This window comes from Equus asinus, chromosome 4, assembly GCF_041296235.1.
Source record: "Equus asinus isolate D_3611 breed Donkey chromosome 4, EquAss-T2T_v2, whole genome shotgun sequence".
NCBI lineage: Eukaryota > Metazoa > Chordata > Mammalia > Perissodactyla > Equidae > Equus > Equus asinus.
This window is the reverse complement of record NC_091793.1, coordinates 101,632,141-101,649,844: the sequence shown is the minus strand read 5'-3', so window position 1 is coordinate 101,649,844 and position 17,704 is coordinate 101,632,141. Positions and strand designations below refer to the sequence as shown.

At 35.7% G+C, this 17,704-nt stretch overlaps 1 protein-coding gene across 10 annotated transcripts in view; it reads right to left on the bottom strand.

The window, feature by feature from the left end:
• Positions 1 to 11,247, bottom strand: part of TANK (TRAF family member associated NFKB activator) — an 86,290-nt gene extending 75,043 nt beyond the window's left edge. For 3 of the 10 annotated variants that reach the window (XR_011502839.1, XM_070507963.1, XM_070507966.1), the window contains exon 1: positions 10,989 to 11,226. The gene's annotated coding sequence lies outside the window, so the exon portion shown is untranslated. Of the gene's footprint in view, positions 1 to 10,988 lie in introns of all 10 variants that reach the window. The other 7 variants (XR_011502836.1, XM_014860028.3, XR_011502834.1 and 4 more) reach the window with 5 other exon arrangements.
• Between the last annotated feature and the right edge of the window lie 6,457 nt (positions 11,248 to 17,704).

Below are 17,704 nucleotides of genomic sequence, written 5' to 3'. Positions count from 1 at the left end.
TAAAAATTAAGGATACAAAGATGACCAAGAAACAGTCCTAACTTAAAAGAGCTTAGTGTGTATTGTGGGTGACTAAACATACAAGAAGTGGGCAATTACTACACACGGTGGTATTACAATATTACAATAACGATAAGTATAAGGTACTCTAAAAACACATTGAAGAGGCCTTAGTCTAGGCTTGAGAGGGTGAGGGAAGGCTTCCTTTATCTATGGGAAGAATTCAACAAGAATCCAGGCCAAAAAAAAAATAAATAAACTTGCAAAGGAAGGAAAAGAATGAAAAATAAACTTATCTTCAATATTAAACTTCAGAAGCTAAATAGAATTAAATTGCCTGGGAAGGGTTTGATTTATAAAGTCTACACCCACTCAAGTTATCATTCACATAGGAAAGGAAAATAAAGACATTCTTAGATATCTCAAGGTTCAGAAATATACCACCCATTTCCTGAAAGAGTTGAAGATACACTTCAGTAAGTCCAAAATGGAATTAAAATAAAAAAACCCAAGAAAGATGAAATTATGATATAAAAGAAATATTTGTAAATATTTGAAATAATTTAAATATTGGACTAAGTAAAAACTTGTTGCAAATGTAATGAGAATATTAAAAGTAACTTTTAAGACATAAGATACAAGTCTAAATAAATAATTAAATAATACTTTCTGAACTTCCTGATTATAGCAACAAAACCTCATGTGGGTGGATGAGAGGTAGCAGGAAGTAAAAAGTTCTAATTTACTCATTTTCTTGTCTTCTATATGCAGAAATAATAAGATCTTATTCTATGATAATTTAACACATATTATTGTAGTTTTTTTAATATGTAAAGGTAAATAACTATAAGTAGAATTAAAAATTGTTTGTTTATTTCTTTGTTAGAGGAAGTAAGAAAACATTGCCCATATAACAAAGACATAAAACTCTTATTTCCCAACATTTAATCGATCACTAAATAAGGTAATGCCTGTGAGTACTCCTTTGCAACATTTCTTGCCTGCATATACTCACTGTCCCCATTGCTGCACTCTGTCCTCATTGCCACTTTCTGTCTCTATTGCCACCCCTTGTTCAAGCCACCATCAATTTGTATTTACCATACTATCTTCCTAACTGTTCTCCTCGCTTTCTCTCTTGTCAAATTCTAGATGTTATGTTCCTGTGTCACCTAAAATCACTCATTGGCTTCCTATTACCCTCAGGATAAAATCTAAATTCTAAGCATGATATAAGGCTTCTTCCTACTTCTCTAGACTCATATCCTGCCTCTTCCTCCTGGTGATTTTGGGCTTTTTTCAATAACTCAAATGCTCCCTGTTCTGTCCTTTTCTGGTGTTTGCTGATGTGGTTTCCTCATCCTAGAACGTGTTTCCCTCACATTTCACCTGGTCTGTTGAGGTCTTAAGTGGAATGGTCTGATTCTAAGCAGGGCCTCACTTGACTCTCCTTCCACATTAGAACTGTGGGCTCAGCTATGGGCTCCCATTTCACCCTGTCCTTTCCCCTTTGTCATACATCACACTTGAAATTCCAAGATACATATTTGGATATTTTTGAAGTTAGGATGGCTATTACAACTGATCTTACAGAAACTTGCAACCATCAGTCTGATGCCTAAGTGGTCATTGCCCCCACAAAGGCAAACCCAAGCTGAGAGAGGCTAATGCATGCTGGTTATAAGTGAGAATTCTGAGTTAAAATTGCCTCATTCATATGTTAGTATTGCCATTTACTAACCATATGACTTTACTAACCATGCGCCTCTGTTTCTCCATCTGTCAAATGCAGATTATAATGATACTTGCCGAAAAGATTGTGTGTATATATATATGTGTACAATGAGATAATATATGAACAGGGTCTGGTCTATAGGAGGGACTCAATAAATATTAGTTAATATGGATAGTTTCTGTAGCTTAAGTAGGTAGTTCTACATGCAGTTGATATTTAATTTAAATAAGTAGCCATAATTATCATTTAAAATATCTTTAAAAGTTCACCCTGAGAAAATGTAGACATTGGATTTAATAGAAGATTTTAAATTAATTGTCTTAAATACTCCCAAAGAGCTAAAGGAAAGCTTGGACAAAGAACCAAGGAAATCAGAAAAATGATGTATGGACAAAATGGTAATATCAATACAGAGTTAGAAATTATAGAAAGGAACCAAATAGAAGTTCTGGAACTGAGCAGTACAGTAAGTAAAACAAAAAATTCATTAGAGGGGTTTGGCAGCAGATTTGAGCAGGCAGAAGAAAGAGTCAGTGAATGTGATGAGGAGACAATTGAAGTTATCCAGTTGTAGGAGGAGAAAGAATAAAGAAAAGTGAATAGAGCCTAATAGACCTGCAGGACACTATCCAAAAAATCAATATGGATATGCATTATGGAAGTTCTCAAGAAGTGAGAGAAAAGGAGCAGAAAAAATATTTGAAGAAATAATGGCTGAAAGCTTCCCAATTTGATAAAAGACAGAATCTGAACATTCAAGAAGCTCAATGAACTCCACTAGGATAAACTCAAAGAGATCCACACTGAGGCACATTATAATCAAACCACTGAGAGCCAAAGATGAGAGAATCTTGAAAGTATAAGAGAGTAGTGACTCATTGGGTACAATGGATCCTCAGTAAGATTAACAGCTAATTTCACTTTGAAATCATGAAAGTCAGAAGACAGTGGGATGACATATTTAAAGTGCTTTTAAAAAGGTGTCAACCAAGAATTTTTTATCTGGCAAAACTATTCTTAAAAAATGAAGGAGAAATTAAGACATTCTGAGATTTAAAAAAAAAAAAGCTGAAGGAGTTCATTGCTAGTAGACTTACTCTATAAGAAATGATAAAGGGAGTCTTCAGGCTCAAATAAAAGGCCATTTGACAATAATTCAAAGCCATACAAATAAATAAACTTTGGTAAAGGCAACTACTTATATAAGTGTAAAACCCAGCATGATTGTATTTTTAATTTATAACTTCTCTTTTTATTTCCTACATGTTTTAAAAGAAAAACACTTAAAAATAATTATAAATCTATGTTAATGGGCACACAATATATAAAGATGAAATTTGTGATTACAACAACATAAGGGAGGGAACTAAACTGTATAGGAGTAAAAGTTTTTGTATATTATTGAAGCTAAGTTGATATTAATTCAATTAGATTGTTATAAATTTAAGTTGCTAATTTTAATCCCCATGGTAACCACTAAGACAATATCTAAAAAATGACACAAAAAAGAAAATGAGAAGGAAATAAAATGGTACACAGCAAAGAATCAATTAAACACAAAAGAAGGCAGTAATGGGGGAAATGAGGAACAGAAAAATGGTAGAAGGCATACAGAAATCAAATAGAAACATGTCAGAAGTAAGACCTTCCTTATCAGTAATTACTTTAAATATAAATGGATTAACCTTTCCAATCAAAAGGCAGGGCTTGGCAGACTGGATAGTACAACATGGTCAAACTATATACTATCTACAAGAAACTTACTTTAGATCCAAAGACACAAATAAATTGAAAGTAAAAAGATTTTCCATGCAAATAGTAACCAAAAGAGAGATGAGGCGGCTATAATAATATCAGACAAAATAGCTTTTAATTCAAAAACTGTTACAAGAGACAAAGAAGGATCTTCTATATTGACAAAAGGATCATTCTTTAAGAAGATATAACAATTATGCACATATACACACCAAACAATAGAGCCCCAAAATATATGAAGCAAATATTGATAGAATTGAAGGGAGAAATAGACAGGACTACAATAACAGTTGGAGACTTCACTATACCACTTTTAATAATGGATAGAAAAAGAGAAGATCAAAAAATAAATAGAGGACTTGAAACACAGTATAAACCAACTAGACCTAACAGACATATATAGAACACTCCACCCAACAACAGCAGAATATATACTCTTCTCACATGGGGATGGATCCTTCTCCAGGACAGATCAAATGTTAGGCCACAAAAACATCTCAACATATTAAAAAAGACTGAAATCATATGAAGTATCTTCTCCAACCAAAATGGACTGAACTAGACATAAATCACAGAAGGGAAAGTGGAAAATTCACAAATATGTGCAAATTCAATGACACATTCTTAAACAGCCAATGAGTCAAAGATGAAATCACAGGGGAAATTAGATTTACTTAGAGATGAATGAAGACAAAATTGCATCACAATGGTTCAGCGAAAGCAGTGCTCAGAGGAAAATTAATAGTAGTAAAGTCTACATTAAAAAAGAAGGAAGATCTGAAATCAATAACCTAACTTTACACTTCAAGGAACTAGAAAAAGAAGAGCAAACTAAACTCAAAGCTAGTAGAAGGAAGGAAACAATAAAGATTAGAGCAGAGATAAATGAAATAGAGAATAGAAAAAGAATAGAATCAAGGAAGTCAAAATTGGTTCTGTGAAAAGATCAAGAAAATTGACAAAACTTTAGCTAAACTTATAAGAAAAAGGGAGAGAATAACAAATAACTACAATCAGAAATGAAAGTGGAGACTTTACCACCAACCAAATAGAAATAACAAGGATTATAAGAGAATACTATGAACAATTGTATGCCAACAAATTAGATAATCTAGATGAAATGTACAAAATCTTAGAAACACACAAACTGCCAAAACTGGATCTAGAAGAAATAGAAAATCTGAACAGACCTATAACAAATAGATTGGATCAGTAATAAAATACCACCCAATAAAGAAATGTTCAGGCCCAGATGGCTTCACAGGTGAATTATACCACACACCTAAAGAAGAATTAACACCAATCCTTTTCAAACTCTCAAAAAAAAAAAAAAATGAAGAAGAAGAGGAGGAAATAGTTCCTAACTCATTCTGTGAGGCCAGCATTACTGTAATACCAAAGCCAGACATAGACACCATAAGAAGAGAAAACTAATAACGAATATTCCTTATGGATAAAGATGGAAAAGTTCTCCATAAAATACTAGCAAACTGTATCTGACTGCATATTAAGTGGATTATACATCATGACAAAGTGTGATTTATTCCTGGAATACAAAGGTAGTTAAACATAAGAAAATCATTCAACGCAATATACCACATTACACAATAAAGGGAAAACACCCCACGTGATCATCTCCATTGATGCAGAAAAGGCATTTGACAAAATCCAATGCCTTTTCCTGATAAGAAAACACTCAGGAAATTAGGAATAGAAGGGAATTTCCTCGACATGATAAAGAGAATTTACGAAAAACCCGCAGCTAATGTCATACTGAATGGTGAAAGACTGAAAGACTTCCCCCCAAGGTCAGGAACAAGACAAGGATGCTTTTTTTTTCACCACTGTTATTCAACATTATCCTGGAAGTTCTAGTCAGAGCAATTAAACAAGAAAAAGAAATAAAAGGCATCCAAATTAGAAAGGAAGAAGTAAAAATATCTCTATTTTCAGATGACGTTATCCCATATATAGAAAATCCCAAAGAATCCACAAGAAAGCTACTAGAGGTAATAAATGAATTTAGCAAAGTTTCAAGATATATCAACATTCAAAAATCAGTTGCACTTCTATACATCATCAATGAACAATCTAAAAAGAAAATTAAGAAAACAATTCCATTTACAATAGCATTCAAAAGAATAAAATATCTAGAAATAAATTTAACCAAAGAGGCAAAAGACTTGTACACTGAAAACTACAAAAGATTGCTGAAAGAAATTAAAGAAGACCTAAATAAATGGAAAGACATTCTGTGTTCACGGATTGGAAGAATTAATATTGTTAAGATGGCAGTACTCCCCCAAATGATCTACAGATTTAATGCAACCTGTATCAAAATTCCAATGGCCCCCCTACTTTTTTTTTCAGAAATGGAAAAGCTGATCCTCAAGTTTACAAAGAATTGCAAGGGGCCCTGAGGAGCCAAAAGAATACTGAAAAAGAAAAACAGAGTTGGAGGACTCACACTTCTCAGTTTCAAAACTTACTACAAAGCTGCAGTAATCAAAACAGTGTGCTACTAGCATGAGGATAGACATAGAGACAGCAAGAATAGAATTGAGAGGGGCCGGCCCCATGGCCAAGTGGTTAAGTTTGTGTGCTCTGCTTCAGTGGCCCAGGGTTTCGCTGGTTCAGATCCTGGGCGGAGACATGGCACTGCTCATCAGGCTATGCTGAGGCGGTGTCCCATATAGCACAAGTAAAAGGACCTACAACTATGTACCAGGGGACTTTGGGGAGAAGGAGAATGGGGAAAAAAAAAGGATTGGCAACATATGTTAGCTCAGGTGCCAATCTTAAAAAAAAGAAAAAAGGAACAAAAGAATAGAATTGAGAGTCCAGAAATAAATCCTTGCATCTATCACCAATTGATTTTTTGACAAGGGTACCAAGAACATTCAATGGAGAAAGAATAGTCTCTTCAACAAATGATGCTGGGATTACTTATAGCCACAATCAAAAGAATGAAATTGGACCCCTACCTCACACAATATACCAAAATCAACTCAAAATGGATCAATAACCTAAATATAAGACTAAGACCATAAAACTCTAAGATAAAACATAGAGGTAAATCATCATAATCTTGAATTTGGCAATGGATTCTTAGATATGATATGAAAATCGTGAATAAGAAAAGAAAAAGTACATTGGACTTTACAAAAGCTAAAAAAAACTTTTGTGCTTTCAAAGACATTATCAGAAGACAATCTACAGAATGGGAGAATATATTTGCAAATCATGTATTTGATAAAAGTCTAATATCCAGAACATATAAACTCTTATAGCTCAACAACAAATGACCCGATTGAAAAATGGGTAAAGGACTCGAAGACATTTCTCCAAGGAGAATATACAAATGACCAACAAGCACATGAAAAGATGTTTGACATCATTAGTCATCATGGAAAAGCAAATCAAAACCACAATGAGGTACCATTCACACCCACTAGGACAGATGCCTGTAACAAAAAAACAAACAAAAAAATGGAAAATAACAAACGTTCGTGAGAATGTGGAGAAATGGGAACTCTCATACACAGCTGGTGGGAATGTAAAATGGTCAAGCCACTGTGGAAAACTATTTGGCGGTTCCTTAAAACTTTAAACAAAATTGCCATATGACTCCACAATTCCACTGCTAGGTATGTCCCCAAAAGAATGAAACCAGGTATTCAAACAAATGTAAGTTCATGGTCATAGCAGCACTATTTACAGTAACTGAAAGGTGAAAACAGCCCAATTATCTTATCCATCAATAGATAAATGGGTAAACAAATTGTGGCATATACATACAATAGAATATTATTCAGCCATAAAAAGAATGAAGTACTCATACATGCTGCAACATAGATGAATCTCAAAAACATTATGCTAAGTGAAAGAAGGCAACAGAAAAAGTCACACATTATATGATTTCACTTATAGGAAATGTCCAGAATAGGTACATCCAGAGAGACAGAACACAGATTGGTGGTTGCCAGGGGTTGAAAGGAGTAGGAAGTGCTTCATGGTGACAGAGTTTTCTTTTAGGGTGATAAAAATGTTTTGGAACTGGATAGAGGTGGTGGTTGCACAACATTGTGAACATACTAAATGCCACTGAGTTGTTCACTTTATAACGTTTCATTTTATGTTATGTGAATTTTACCTCGATCTTTTTAAAAGGAAAAAAATTACAAAATCTGAATACACATGGACTGAGCTAATAAACATGTATCAATATTAATTCCTTAGTTTAATCAATATTAAACCCCGTACTAATGTAAGATGCTAATAACGGGCAAAACTATGTGTGGCGGGGAGGCGGGGTGGTATATGAGCAGTCCTTGTAGTGTTGGCTCAATTTTTCTCTAAACCTAAATCTGTTCTAAAAGAATAAAATCTATTAACTAAGAAAAGCTTTATTGTCCTAAATAACTCTTGGATCAAAGAGGAAATAAAGCTGCAGTTAAAAACCATAAAATAGTGATAATGCGAAAATGACATAGCAAAGGTCGTAAGGTGTAGTTAAAACGGTACTCAGAAAATTCCTAGCCTTAAATACTTTCATTACAAAACAAGAAAGAACAAAAATAAATGAACTAAGTATTCAACTCAAAAATCGAGAAGAGGAAAAGTAAAATAGTCTAAAAAGAGACATTAAGAAAATATTAATAATGTTGAAAGCAAAACTAATTATTTAAGAAAGAGCTAACCATGTAAGTGAGACATCCAAGAGATTAACCCCTTGACAAGTCCAATCAGGAAAATAAAGAGAGAAAAAACATAAATGGAAAAAATTAGTAATGAAAAAGAGTTATCCACCTGGTGGAGATGATTCAAAAAAGTACAAAAATACCATGCATGCCAATTCGTTTGAGAAGTTTGATAAAAAGGATCATTTATAAACAAAACAACCTAAACAGTGTGCAAAAATAGCATAAAACCTGAATAGATCAATAACAATAAAAAACATTGGAAAGCTTTTAAAGAATTACTTCCAAAAGCGGATGCCAAGAACAAACAGTGTTTGCTCTTTAAACATTTCAAGGAGCAAATAACTCTCATGAAGCTTTTTTAAAAACATGGAAAATTTTGGTATTTTTATCAGAAAATAAAAAATACAGGTTGATTTCACTTATGAATATGAAAGCAAAAATTCTCAATAAATTATAGACATTTCTTTTTCAGTACACACTTTCTAATATAAATTGGTGTAACATTAATCAATTTGAACACACGTTTTGCATAGCACTGTTGGTTGTAACTGAATTGTAGTCTGCAAGTAGCACTGTCACAATAGGGAGAAGCCTTTCGCACAAAGCGTAGGAACAGCTGCTTTGTCTGAGTATCTGGTTGCTCTGTCTGGATAGGGTTCCTTGGCTATGCCACATTGTTTTCATTCTTTTCTGTTAATTTGAGTTCTGAACTGAATTGTGAAGCCAAAATAATAGCGGAGAGGCGTCTAAGCATGTGGATTGAAGAGAAAATGAGGAAATGTGTAGGTTTGTTTTGTTTTGTTTTAATCAACTAATTTATTATTTTAACCAGAGCAATAAAAAAAATACTCTATAACTATACATCTACCTTTATTACTGAGGCATGATTTTTGATAACAAACAATTTTTTTAAAATGCAATTACTGTATTGTGTAACAGCAGAACACTCTATAGTTTAAAGTAGAAAAACCATACAGTTGCCTCGAATTATACCAAAAAGACATTGAACACAGTTTAACATGAAGTCTTGACACATCTTTTGTAAACGAGGATTAGAAGTATATTTGGTAGTTATTTGGTTTTTGTGATAAACATATTTATCTCAAACCAACAGCCGACGTTGTTCTTAATGTTAACCACTAGGGAAATTCCCAGTGAGATCAGAAGAAGACAAGGTTGGCTGCTATCTCTTCTCTTATTAAACACTGTTCTAGAAGTTCTGGCCAATGTGGTGAGAAGAAAAAAAGAGGAGACAAAAATATATTTATACAGGCATCACATGTGAATTACCTAAAATAACTCAGAACAAATAAAGGATCTATACAATGGCTGGATGCAAGATAAAATTATGAAATCAAGTATTTTCCCAAATGCCAGCAGTAATTAGTCAGAAAACATAGTGGAAAGAATGCCTCTATCAAGATAGCATCCCTACCGCACACATGAAGTAGATAAAACAAAATACATTGGAATATGTTTTACAATAAACAAAGAACCTCTATGGTTCCTGAGGCCTTAATACCTGGAGGGAAAGAATGATTGCAGACAGGAAGGTTCTCTAATATAAGAATGATCATTTTCCTCAAATTAGTGCATGAGCTTCATGAAATTTCAACCAGAACTTAACAGATTTATTTTAAATCTTCCAGCTGGTTATCTCTTTTATTGTTACAAGTGTTTAAGAGAAATAACTGGACGTTGCTTTAGGACCCTAGTTGGCTGCTAGCAGGAACCTCTGTCAGGTTGGACCTGGTATACAGCCCCACGTCCTCCCTGGATGGAGGCAGACTAATATGCGCACCTGTGCACAGGCGGAAGTACACTCGGGATGGAATGAGGAGATGGGGTGGCAGAGAGGAAAAGGGAGACCTAGGAATGACTTAGAAGTGTCTATGAATGATTGGCTGTTCTGTGCCCCGCGCCAAGTCATCTTCCTCTTTCCTCCATCATTTTGCAGCTTGGATAAGACTTCTTAAAATATAGGTTCAATATTATAAGAAGACAAGGCAGTGTTAACAGAGAGACATGGAAAAAGAAGTGGTATAAAATTATAAGTCCTGGCTCTGCCACTTACTAGCTGGAAGTTCCTGTGATTGTTTTCCTCCAACAGACGTTCAATAAATAGCAGCTATTAATATAATAATACTGATAATGATGATTGATGTTTAATCTTTGTGAACTATCAACTTTTCCTAAGATTATTCTTAAGAAAATAGTACATAATCTTTAATATTTATTTTTGATAGTGAAAATAAAGGCTAATTGGTAATAGAATAAGACTGGATTACTCTGTGTAAATTTAAATGTTCCAAGATAGGGAATGCAAAGTTGTCTATAAGATTAATACTTTGCTGTAAAGAAATATTCATTAACCTCTGTTTCTTAGGATATGGAAAAATACTACACTCCAGTTAATGTTTGAATGGACACGCTGGAACATGCTGGAATTGATCTTTAAAAATTTAACCAAAAACTACGAATATATATAGTGTAAGTTTACTTTTCAACCTAATAAGCTATACACAGCTTTACTTATGCCAAATACATATCCTTTAAGTCTTACGTTATGTTATGAGAACCACTTATTGGAGAAGGCTTATATTCCAAATACAAACTTAAAATCATTTCAAGTAGAGACATAAATTCTACCTTAAAAGTTGGGAAGAAGGTAAAAAGACCACAATGTTTAAAATTTTCCTTTAGTCTTAGCTAGGGGCTCCATTTTTTAGAGACCAAATTTCCAACTATGACAGTGAATACAAAGGCATTATTGAATAATGCCATAAATTACTCACTTAGCAGAAGCAAGAGTAGAACGAATCTGCCACACTTCAGTTTAAGACATCCAGGCCACCTTGGTAGGTTGAGAATTGGTAGGAATTACCAAAGTTTTGGTTACTTCTTCTCCAAGTGACAAGTCTTCCTTCACAGACTATTGCTCTTTAAAGATACAGGTAGTTACAGAGTCTGGAAGCTTTATCTAGAGGCTCTAGCAATGCCGCCCAAATCGTGAGCTCTCCCTTGTGTTGAACTGGGAACTTCCACTGAGAAATCCCCTGACTTGAAGACTTCCTTATTTGTAGCTATCAACAGCCAATCGTGGCAAGATATTGAAATGAAGCAAAGACTACCAGAAAATGTTCTGTAAACCACCCGTGACTGTAACCCTGACTTCCTTTTGAAGCAAAGATACTTTACTTGAATAGTTAGAGCATTCTAACAAAAATCCAGAAATTGTCAACACAAAAATATTTTTGGATTAAGCACATTTTCATGTAAGAAAATTTAGAAGTAAGTTTGATAATTGGCTTTTTTTAGCTTTTAAGAAGTCACTTTTTGACGTAAGCAGTATATTTATAAACAGCTGGAAAAACTAGACTGGAGTATAGTTGTCTTTGCTTCATAGCCTACAGAGGTCACTTGGATGAAGCCTAGCAATAAAATTTATACTGGATTCCAGAGCCTGACCTCAGGTACTTAGAAGAGAGGTGAAGCAAAGAAGGCTCTTAAGACAGCTTTTCTCCTTGGGAACTAAGGGTCTCTGTTCACGTGGATGAGTGTATGCTCCAGCACTCTGAGGAGATGCTTTACAAATGCATGTATTCTTCTCAGGCTACTCGGAGCAAAACATCAAATTTTGCATGCAAATGGAAGGCAGCATATGCACCACAGACATTTTTCTTTGTTATAAAATTTTAGAGCTGGAAATGTCCTTAGACACCATCTGTTCCATTTCCTATTTATTACAGATGAGGAAACAGGAGAGGGTAAATGCTCAAAGTCACAAAGAAAGTCAGAGGTAGCACTCAGAGGAAAATCCTAGTCTTTTGAATCTGAGGGCATTTCTCTTTTTACCATACCATATTCTTAGCGTATAAGTTATTGAACAGGAAAAAGACTGTAACAAGAAAAATAGATTGAGAGTCTCCTTGTTCAATTCTTTCATTTTGCAGATGAGGATTCCGAGATCTTACTCCAAGGCCAAAGTTAGCAAAAGGCCTAGAACTAAGAAATTCTGATTCTCAGTCTAGTTTCTTTTCCACTTTAAAACACTGCCTTCTCCTAAATTAGTTGTTAAACAAGCCTAAGATATTCTACTCATGATGAAATTATTCTATAAAAAGGAAATAATTTTGAAAGTATCTAATATGATGAATAAGATTATATTAAAAACATTTCATATACTCGTCTAACACATAATGAAGTATTAATTTCCTTTGGCATCGTGTGTTTTATAATTATTTTACTGGCATCAAACATTAAACTTTCTTGTGTGCAATGGAAAAATAAAACCCGTCTAATACTGCAAATAAAGCAAAACAAAACAAAGAACTGAGATAGCCACTGGTGGAAGGAAAACTTTCTTCTCAAGCACTTATATTTTGAATGAGGAGGATTTTAAAAACACAGCTTTTAAAAAAAGCAGTGTTGATGTCTCAACTGGGAAATACCCCTTTGGTCTCTCTGTCCCGTGCCCCTTCTCTGTTCTATTTACTTTGGCATGTGAGCTTGGCTGATGCCCAAGCTCCAGCAGAACTGGCTAGTACTGGGTATTTGACCTCAACCTGGTGGGGTACTGCTTGCAAGAGGGTCCTGATGCCAAGACAGAGAAGCTTATAGTTAAAGACGCTTTTTGAGAAAATTCTGTCCGAGTGCATGGAATTTAAAACCAATGCACTCACCAGTTCTGGCCCTAGGCAAAACATGTGAGACAGATAGAAGTTTTTGTCTTTGTCTCCCCCTCCTTTTTCCTCTTGGAGTCATAGGCCATGTGACCAGGGCAGACAGAAATGCAGAGATTCTTGCAGGAAAGGAAGGAACAAACTGGCAGCAAGCCAGGATTGGCAAGGGTTAGGGTCCAATGAATAGGGTAGGAGGGGATTGGGGGTGGGGGTGGGGCTCCAAGCCCAAATGAGAGGATGGGAGGCAAAAGTCAGGTTTCCATTCAGGCAGAGGTGAATGGCCAAGGGGTCGCTAATCAAAGAATGAAGGGATCACCACCATAGGACGGCAGAGTTCTCAGGGCAGGTCTGGGTGAAAGGCCTTCTTAAGAAGAATCCCTGGAAAGCACAGTCTTCCCTGGGGACAGTGGAGGACAAGAAAGCCAGGGCTCTTCATTGCTGACTGAGATGCAGAGACAGCTTCCAACTTCAGGAGGGGACCCAGGTGCTTGCAACGCTGGCCAAGGAGCTAGTTAGACAGCCGGGCTGCATGGGGTGGGTGTTTGATTGAGCAACTTGGTTCAGATGATCATACGGGCACCTGCAGGATGAATCTATGTTCCAGGCATGGTATTTGTGGGAGCAGCAGAATCTTCTAGCCTCTACTTGCTGGTGGGCTGATGCTCCAGGATTTTATAGGCCCATGGCCACAGCAGGACTGGCACCTGCAGGGATGATGGATACTCTTTTTTCTGCTACCAGCCCAATCTCTATAAATGGTACTGGGGGGAGTAGCTTATATCACTAATGAGCAACTTAACTTAAATTTATGCCAAAGTATTGCTTCTCCAGTGGGTATACTTGCATTTTATGTCTTAGAGAGTTGTAGAATTAAAGGTGTGCTCATTTAATGGAATTTCTGGCCAGAGTGGCAGAAAGGGATCTGGTGGAAGTAGGAAGGGAGTAGGGAAGGAGAAATGTCCTTACTCCTCACAATTCTTCTACTTAAGCTGTAACTTCAGTTAATGACTGCCCTTGTATCAGTAGGGACATGCAGTTAGCATGCTTGCTCAATTACTTATCCAATAAACATTTATTATCTCTTATATGTCAGGTTCTGGGCTGGTGTAGGGATTATTAAAATGCTTTTTCTTGCCCTTGAGGAGATCATGATCTTAAGGAAGAGACAGACAGGCGAACATTTTCCTCTGTCTATTGCCAAAAATAAGAGCAGAGATATATACAAGGTGCTGTGTGGGCAGAGAGGCAGTTCTCAGAGCTGGAGCTGCTCACAAAGAGATGCCTAGGCATCCAGGGACTGAATAAGTAAAAGGATCAAGGGTTAAAAAATTTATTTTAGGGGCCGGCCCATGGTGCAGCGATTAAGTTTGCACATTCCACTTCTCAGCGGCCCGGGGTTCGCGGCCCGGATCCCGGATGCGGAGATGGCACCACTTAGCAAAAGCCATGCTGTGGTGGGTGTCCCATGTATAAAGTAGAGGAAGACGGGCATGGATGTTAGCTCAGGGCCAGTCTTCCTCAGCAAAAAGAGGAGGATTGGCAATAGTTAGCTCAGGGCTAGTCTTCCTCAAAAAAAAATTTATTTTATACCTTTTTCCATATTCTCAGTAAATTCACTGTGATTTCTTTTAGGCTAAACTTGTGGCTTTTTCTTCATTTTCATAGCTTTATAGGTAACATTTTTTCTGAAAAATCTTAATTTGCTTTTTAACATTGTAGAGGATTACTCACAATCTTGATGATAGTTAGATAGAAACCATTTTAGTCTTCTTGGCACCGATCCTTGAAAAACAAATCTCTGAGGTACACAGATAGCCTGAGAGTTAAGAAGTACCTTAGGTCTATTATTTTTGAGACTAGGAACAAAAGCAGGACTCTGGCTTCCCCAGCATTCTGCCATTCTCATTGTATAATGGCTACACATTTTTTGCTATCAAAAGAAAGAAGACACAATGTTGTATGATGAAAAGAAGGTTGGTAGAACTAAAATCCAAGAATATTTTGATAAACTCAAGTTATAGGCTGATGATAATATGAAATTTAACAGGAGTAATTATAAATTTGTCTAGTTACTACTCCCACCCTATACCATCCTACGACTATCTAACAACCATCCACATCCTACAAACAAACAAAAAACAGGAAAAAATTGCATAAGCCCAGAGAGGGGATGGTGAGATGCAATTTAATAGCAGTCATACAAAAACAAATTGAGTTTTACTTGAGGTGGTAATATGGGAATGCTAAAAAATTCCAAAATGAATAGGACCTTAGAATTCTCTCTAGAATGAGGAAAGCCCTAGTCCTGCCTTCAGACACATCTTCCTGGGTACCAGTCTTTAAGAAGACATAGACAAACTAGTTATTAAATACTCATCCATACTACATGTATATGATTGCAGGAATGGAGGATGTTTAGTTTAGAGAAAATGAGAAGGAAATAACAGTATCCATATATCAATTAAGTTCTTCTGTATGGCTCCAAGGTAAACTTCAGGCCAGTAAGCAGGAACTAAAAGGAAAACAAATTTTAGTTCACTATAGAAAGATCAACATTCCAACAGTAAGAATGATAGTAAGTCACCTTGGAAGGTAGTGAGTTCCATGTTCCTGGGAAAAATCAAGCACGAGATAAATGACCACTGCTTGGGAATGTTGAAAGGGTATTAAAATCTCAGATGAAATAATGACTAATACCTATATAGAATTTACTATGGCCATGGCACAATTCTAAGTACTTTACACACATTGTTTCATTTAATCCTTATGAGTACCCTATGAGAAAGGTGCTATTTTATGGATACAAAAACTGAGGCATAAAGAAGTTAACTAACTTAACCAAATTCACACATAGCTAGTAAGTGGAAACCCAGGCATCTGCCTCCAAAGTCCATGCTCTTAACAACTTCACTATAGAGCAGCCGGGATGTCCATTATAGTGCAATTTATCAAATGCAGGTGCGCTCATTCACCTACAACATGGAATTTTAGAGGAGGTGAAAAGAAAGTCAGATGTTTTCCTTGTCACTTGTTATTCCTTCTCATGCCTAATTTTGAAAACTTCCAGCCTGGCAAGAAGTTAAGAACTGAAAATGTGCCACCTCCAATCCCTGCTTAACATCTACCAGTTTGGTCATAGGATGGGTTTGTAAAGATGGTATAATTGGAGACAGCAAGAGGATGGGAAAGGAAAAGGAGGGTGGTGCAGAAGGGGGACTCTTGTGGAGAAGTGGAAGAGGGAATAAGACTCGCTGCCTTTTCTCAAACGCCAATTTAGGAAAATAGGGCAGCCTTGGAGCAGATTCAATGCCATTAGTTAGGGAAGATGACGGTGCACATTTTGTTTCTGCAGATTTACTTATCCTTCAGTTTTTTCCTTTCTAATCTATTATGTACAGCTTAGTAAGTCTCATAAAGAAATCCATGATACTTTCTAGAGGGTACAAGGTGAACTATCTAAGTCTCCATAAAAAAAAATCCCTATAAGTTGACAGAATTTCATCGGGGAATGAAGGCATCTCACTACACAAAGGTTTGTTTCAGGTATTGTACATTCTGCTTTTGTGGCCAAGGTAGTAATACATTTAGTTTATTGTCAATAGCCCTTTTATTTTGATCTATGTACTGGGATTTCTCCTATCTAAGGTTAATAAAAACCACCTACCAAAAAAATGAGTCTCATAGGCATTTTCTTTCTAAACTGAGAAACCTATAAAAGTGGTTTAGATATCAGAATACAGAAAACAGAAATTACGTGGATCCCTCACAGAGATCCAGAATTTATAAAAGGTAGAAAACAAATTTGCATTACCTGAAATATATTTCTTTTGGATTTGTAAATTCATGAAATTGAAATTGCTGTGAGATCCTTAAGATCATCAATAATTTTCTATGTGAGTACACAAAGTACAGCAATTTAATCCTGATATAGTTTCTAATATTAGGAGGATTAATAGCTCATACTTGTAATTCTCTATAAATGAGGAGATAAAAAAACATGTTCGTCCAACTATAACCTCTAAGAGACAATGACAGTGGGAGAAAAATCAGAGAGGAAAAGAAAAAAGACAGAGAGACAGAAAGGATAATCCATAAACTCTGGGTTTTTCTATGCCTTTAATAAAATAAGTCAGATTTTCAAAGAGATCTGACCTTTCAAAACGGTTTAGCTTCACTCCAGGGGGATGTTGAAGGGATTAACTAGCTGAAGCTTGCAGAGAGATTTCAAGATTCCTTGTGTGTTTTTATTCTTTGGTTTACCAGTTAAGTTCCCTTTTAATTTGATCATATTTGGAGGGATGCCAGGGCCATGTTGAGAGATTCAATAAACATGGGTTCCAAGTAAAATCACAAGCTATTGTTTGAGAGGACAAGATTGAGGTAGTGCTAGAAATGTTGGAATAATTTTGTGTCTGTGTGTGTGTGTGTACATGCTATGCTTTAGATAACCTGGTTGAATTACTTCACTTCAAAGAAGAAGAAACTGAGACTTGAAGAGATTGATTTTCTCAATATCAAGCAGCTGATTGATGGTGTTGACAAGAGTTCCACTGGCGTTAGAGATCCTAGCTCCAAAGTACTTGATCATCTCTGACTTTATAATCTGAGGATGCTGCTATGGTTTGGAAGCTGAATGGGGTGTGACTGGAGAACTGTTTCTAATTACACTGTTGGTGAAAGGCCTTTGTGCTTTGCCTCTTCCCTTGTCATTGGGTTTCTGGTTTTAAAATACTGTTTCAATGAAAAAAAAAACCTTCAAGGGACACCACTTTCCTATGTCATTCATTTGTTCATTAGTCCTTCATTCATCGGTTGCTCTATACTGATCA